This window comes from Lygodium microphyllum, chromosome 19, assembly GCF_053477565.2.
Source record: "Lygodium microphyllum isolate KBCC chromosome 19, Lygodium_microphyllum_v1.1.10, whole genome shotgun sequence".
In the NCBI taxonomy this organism is placed as follows: Eukaryota; Viridiplantae; Streptophyta; class Polypodiopsida; order Schizaeales; family Lygodiaceae; genus Lygodium; species Lygodium microphyllum.
Genome location: NC_141153.1, coordinates 130,694,785 through 130,701,007, shown reverse-complemented (window position 1 = coordinate 130,701,007; position 6,223 = coordinate 130,694,785). Strand labels below are relative to the sequence as shown.

Below are 6,223 nucleotides of genomic sequence, written 5' to 3'. Positions count from 1 at the left end.
ATTGTGCCATTGACCCTGGCTGTTGTGTTACATCAACCTTTCTTCTTGCTGGTTTTTTAGGAAATAGTTGAAACTTTAGTTTTTTCCTTGCATGTATCCAAATTTGAGACCATGCTAGCAGTCCCACAAATTGATTTCTGTTTCTCTACTCCTCTCCTGGTGTAACCTATAATTTCTTATAAGTAACAACATCTCCTGTTGCATGACTAAGGACTACTTCTTCAGTCTGTACTTCTTGATGACTCAGATATCCTAAATCCAGGATATCCACCTAATTGGCACTGCTGGACCTCTCTTGTTCTTTCTTCTTCTGTTTCTCTTCCTATTCTAATTTTTCCTGTAGCCTGGTATAATAGGTTCCAAAACCTTCACCCCTGTATTTTTCAATAGACATACACCATACACATGTTCTGTCGTCGTATTATCCTACTACTAAGATCCATATACACAATGTTTACAGTGATGACTTGCACACCCACACTGATTTTTCCGTCTTTCCCTGACCAATTTAGGAATAACTCAGCCCATAAGGTTGACAAAATTGCCAAAGATCCTGATTATGCCAAATTTTTCTAAACGCACTGCATGTATTCTTCAAACCAAAATGAGCAACATGTTTTGACTGTTCTTTCCACACTAATTCCCGTATCTTTCCAATAATGTCCAAAGGTAAATCATAAAATTGTGTGTTCAGAATTACCTAACTATATGCCTCAAACTTCTCATGTTCTATTGTCCAATTCTGAAACTCCTGTAACAATGCATGTGCAAAGGATTCCCGTTCCTCCTCTTCAATAGTCCAATACTGAAACTCCTTAAGCCATGAATCCATTTCTGACGGTATCCTTTAATTCATGAATCTTCTGTACTTTTTTCATTTTGAAACATCCCACCTGATGCCTAAAGACTAATTCGCAGGATCACCAAGTGTTAGGGGTCAAAAAGCTTCCCCTAAGTTAACCCAAAATGGACATCTCTCTGATATAAAACAGATTTAGATTACGACTAATATTCGCCTTTTTGTCTTTGTCATCACGCACCATTGAACATCACTTCAACATACAGACCATTTTTTAAATTCATAATTTATTTTACAATTCAGATACACTTTAAACCAAGACAGGAAACATTGTATAAGACAAATTGAGACACATCAAGATTAATTTGTTCTATATATTCCACATATTCTGCTTAAAAAACATCGATTACAGAAATTCCTGTTTTCTTGACTCGAACAAACACCGTCAAAAAACTCATGACTCCTCCTTCTAACTTCCCAAAAAGACTCAGAATCTACTCATGACTTTTCACATTTGATCAATTACAAATGTTTAAAACTACTTAATAGACCCCTAGGTTATGCCTTAATCATGCCTTTAACACTCCCCCTTGATGATGTCTTGGAACTCTTCAATGAATGTCAAATCTCCTATGGATGGTCATTCTCTCTGTTTCTGCTATTCAATTTGCTCCCAAAAAATTTGCCACCAAGATACACGTCTTTGTTGCTTCAATAGGGAGAGGAAATAGTCCACCACATAGAGCCTGTATCAAGATGATAATATGTTTCCACCATTGTGAGATAAATTTCTTGAAGAAAGTGGCTTCGAAAATAAGATTTTCCAATTATTCAATGGTAGAAGAAACTTTGCAAACATCCATTAAATTCTTCTCCTCTTAGCAATGTTATTTTTTTCATTTTTAGCATGTTTTAATGCTTGTTGATGGCAGTTTTTCCTAGGTGCATACCAACAACATGGAGCCCCAAGAGGAATACCAAGAAAACGAAATATTCATTGCAAGAAAATATATCTTATATCATCAACAAGAATGTTTTTCATATTTTATATGACTACAACAAGAAAAAGAACACCAATCTTCATGTAGCTTCATAAATAGAACAATTCTTCCATGGCTTTAACTTGAACAAAATCGATTATGCTTTTCATATTCTTCATAGAATTCATCAAGAGATGACAAAAACACAAGAGAATATACCACTTTAAATGGAAATCATCACATAGTATTCTTCTTCAAAGGTTCCATAGCTCTCACTCATAGATACATTGTTTTGCATAGATTTGGCTATCTCTCACTCACTCACTCTCTCATACACATGCTCTCTCTCAATAGTACAATGGAATAATTAAGAATAATTCTCCTTAATCTCTCTTTTTTCATGGACACCTGTCCCAAGAGTTATGCCTAATATGAAATGTCACCAGAGCCACTACAATGTCCTTTCATAGCTCAATAGTATCAATGTGACTTTAGTCTTTACTTAAGTTTTCAACAACTACTTCTCCCACTTCTTTGAGCTATTTTTAACTTGTACTAATCTCTTTTCAAGGTTAAAAAACTTCCCCAAGCTACACATCCATCCCACATAACACTTAAAAAGGTATATAGAACAAAATAAAACATAGATATAGACTCTACAGAATTTCAATGGAGGGTCTTTAGAACCATACATCAAGAAGAATCAGAACTCCTTTAGCTTAACTAAAACCATTTAAAACCATACAAAATAAATCAATAAGTTTCCAAACACTCTCAAACTCCATCAATCATCATTCTAACCTCTCATACAGAAGAAAAGAGAAGTTCAACAGACTCAATCAGAACCAATGAGACACTATCAGGACATCAACAGAACATATCAGAACATCATGTCTCTACTAAAAAATATAATTAGCTTCTAAAACCTATTCAACCTTATTCAAAACACTCTTAAACACTTCCAAATCAACTTAATCATCATACAAAATCCACCAAAAATCAATCATCTGGTCTCCATAAAAACAACAAAAATTAGCAAAAAAAATCAAGTCATTTCAATCCTCAACATTTCTCTCTTTCTCGACACAACTATGGTCATGCTTTCTTTGAAGACACTAGGCTCATTGATTTTCAATTTCATCCATGCTCAAAACCATGTTAGGGTTCACATCTTTTCATCTAGTTTATGGACAAGAGGCTCTTTTGCCTATTGAGGTGAAATTAACTAGCCTTCGAGTATTAGGTGGCGCAATAGGCTCTCAAAAGGAGAAGTTACATCAAAGATTACTGGACCTAGAGAGGCTACAATTGGATCGTGAAGAAGCCATCAACCACTACTCCCAGAAAGCTGAGAAGCATAGAGAAAAGTTCAACAAGAAGCTACCATATAAAAACATCAAAGAGGAAACTTTAGTGCTTCGATATGACAATCGCTTTGATAAAAGAAAGGATGGCAAGTTTCTTTGAGCATGCTAGGGTTTCTCTGTCTTGCTAACTCTCGGTAGCAATGGAAGTCAAAAAGTGAGAAAAAAAAAACCTTGAATATGCTAAATTCAAGATATCTTTTTTACAATTTCATTTTTCTCCAATGCTAGTGTTTATGTAGGCCACAATATGACACCTCAATCACATTTTGTTCCAATGTTAGTGATTATTTAGGCCACAGTGTGATTGACGCCTCAATGCAAGTAATTTTGTGAGAGTCTCATTGTCATGTGAATTGTAAGAGCTCCCAATAGAACTTTGGATAGATAATTTATGGTCAATCAAGATAGATTCCCATCATCGAGTATTTTAAGAAAAATGAAAATTTCAAAGACACGCATAGAAAGTGGGTGTAAATCAAGATGGTAAATGTCATGTATAAAGCTAGAAAGAAAGGAATAAAAGATCATTGTTATGTGTGCCGATTTATCTCAAGCGTTCTCTTACTCAAGTTTTCTATATACTTGCTTACTACTGAGAGAGAGCTATGAGCATAGATTGAGCACTTGGAGAGAGGAGACTGTACAAGGATTGTGAGACGATCTCCAACTCTGGACTAGAACAAATACAATGAAAGGGAGAATTAGGTGTGTCTATTGCAATCTTAGAATCCTTGGTTCACTTCCATGCTTGTGGGGGGAGTAAACTTAATGGTTTGGAGAGGGGAAGAGAGCAACTAGATGAGAGTTGATTAACCAAGGAAGATTGGACTGTTGAAAGAATAAGAGCTTTGCTCATGTCCTGCTACTATTGAGTGCGTGGAAGCATCGATATCCTTGTTTTTTAATGAGGAGTTCCACCTATCCTAGAGTCTCACAAACTCTAAGGCAAACATTTATATAGATTGTCCCTCTTTTCACTACCTAATCTCAAGTAAAGGGGCTATTTTATCTAGGTGGCTATATTTGCATGGGGTGCCTTTTGCTTTTGCTTTTTGTTTTTGTTGGAGGTGGGCTTTGGCTTGGGCTTACACTTAACACGATGTGTGCATAGCAAATAAGAGAGTAATCTTTTCAGTGATGTGTCTCAATATATTGGAACCATGAGGTGAAAGGATGTGTGCAAAGAAGACAAGAAAGCAAAGAGGATACACACGCAAGTGAGAGAGAAAGTAGAGGAATCTCATGTAGAGTAAAGGGGCTAATATAGTGACCTAAGTTGGATCTCCTAATATAATGACATACCTATGGATCCCCTTTTATCTAGGTGAGTAACATCCTATTTTTTCAAAGATCAATGTGCATACAATCATTGTTAAAAGAATTTGGGGCATTTAGATACTGTATAGAGTAGAGGAGCCAAGTGTGCACTTATGTGAACTTGGCAAGTAAGTAGGAATCGAGGTGAAAGAATGTGTGCAAAGCACACAAGAAAGCAGAGAGTATATACACGCAATGAAGAGGGAAAGTAGAGGGGCCTCATCTAAAGGGACCAATGGAGTGGCATCTATTAGATTATTTTTGTCGAGGTGAGTACTACATCTAAAGGGGCGCCAACAAAGTGACATCTATTGGATTATTTTTATCGAGATGAGCTATATCATTATTTCTCAATAATCAACAAACATATAACAAATAAACCTAATCGAGGCACTTTGATATTGTATAGAGTGTAGATATGGAGGAATCGAGGGTGCCCTATATTACGGGACTAGTTTGACTTGTCAAGGTAGTTCCCTACAAGCACCTCTTGGGGGGTTCAATATATTAAACCCTTGGTATCATGTGTATTTGAGGCCCAATTTTAAAAGCCCTGATCTATAAGCCTATCATGTATAAAACACACCCTTTTCATATCGTGCTAAACTTATATATTTATGAGTGACCCCCCTTCCCTGCCCCCTTCCCCCAAATCTAGGTTGCTACACTTCGAATTGGTAAGAGGCTGGTAGATGTTTAAAGTTGTAGATAGTGTAGATATAGAAGAGTCTAGGGTTGGTGAGAGGCTAGGCAGATGATGGTCTACAAGCCAAAACCCCCCTACAACAGCTGCAGCTTAGTCTAGGGTTGGTGAGAGGCTCGGCAAATGCTGCTATAACCTAGGGATAATGTAGATCCAGCTCAGCCTATGGTTAGCAGGTAGGTTCGACGAGAGGCTTGATAGACGTCTCAACGGAGATGCTGTATGGAGGAATCGAGTAGGTAGACGCCTCCGTTCTGCAGCTCCCCCTACATGCACCTACCACACGTGCAGCTTTCCTATTGTGCACCAGTAAAAGATCTCCATTGGAGAAATAAGGATCCCCATTCAACAAAAAGAGGGCTAGGCACGCACCTACGACACGTGTAGCTTTCCCTTCGAGCCGGGGCAAAGCTGGAGAGAGTCGTCCGCAAGCATGGCGTGTGTCGTATAAGAGGAAAGCCAGATAGACAGAAGGGAGAGCGTAGCATGAAACAAAGCTGTCCAAATGGAAGGATATTGCGAAAATGCAATTCGTCTGTAAACTTCGTTACGCAACCGGAAGCCTTAAAAATAGTCATGAGCACACTCAAACGGATTTAGGAAAACTTGGCCCATGCAGGTCTCGAACCTGCGACCTTCGCGTTATTAGCACGACGCTCTAACCAACTGAGCTAATGGGCCACTTATGACAATATCTTTTCCATGATAATATTTGCAACATACTTACATTTACACATGTTTACATACAACACACACCATATATTCTTTATTAGCAGCAGCGGCACGTGATTGTTCTTTTTTTAAAAATTGATTTTCCCGAATACGCACATTATTATCTATTGATTGATCAATGTATTGATTTGCCAAGGGTATATATGCAGATATACCTTTAGGGTAATCACTCTTCCATCATGCTCTATCTGCAAGAGCCCTAAGCTTTGGCATAATCGAAGTATAGCGTGTATGGCAAAATGAGGCTAATGCTAGTTTTCCACTATATCGCCATATATAATTTTGTATCCCAATCATGCTTATTTTCGAAAATTATCTTGGATAG

At 37.5% G+C, this 6,223-nt stretch overlaps 1 non-coding gene across 1 annotated transcript; it reads right to left on the bottom strand.

Annotated features, from left to right (window-relative positions):
* Window positions 1–5,773: 5,773 nt before the first annotated feature.
* On the bottom strand, window positions 5,774–5,847 carry TRNAI-AAU (transfer RNA isoleucine (anticodon AAU)). The gene has a single exon. It is a non-coding gene; the product is annotated as a tRNA-Ile (tRNA).
* Window positions 5,848–6,223: the final 376 nt, after the last annotated feature.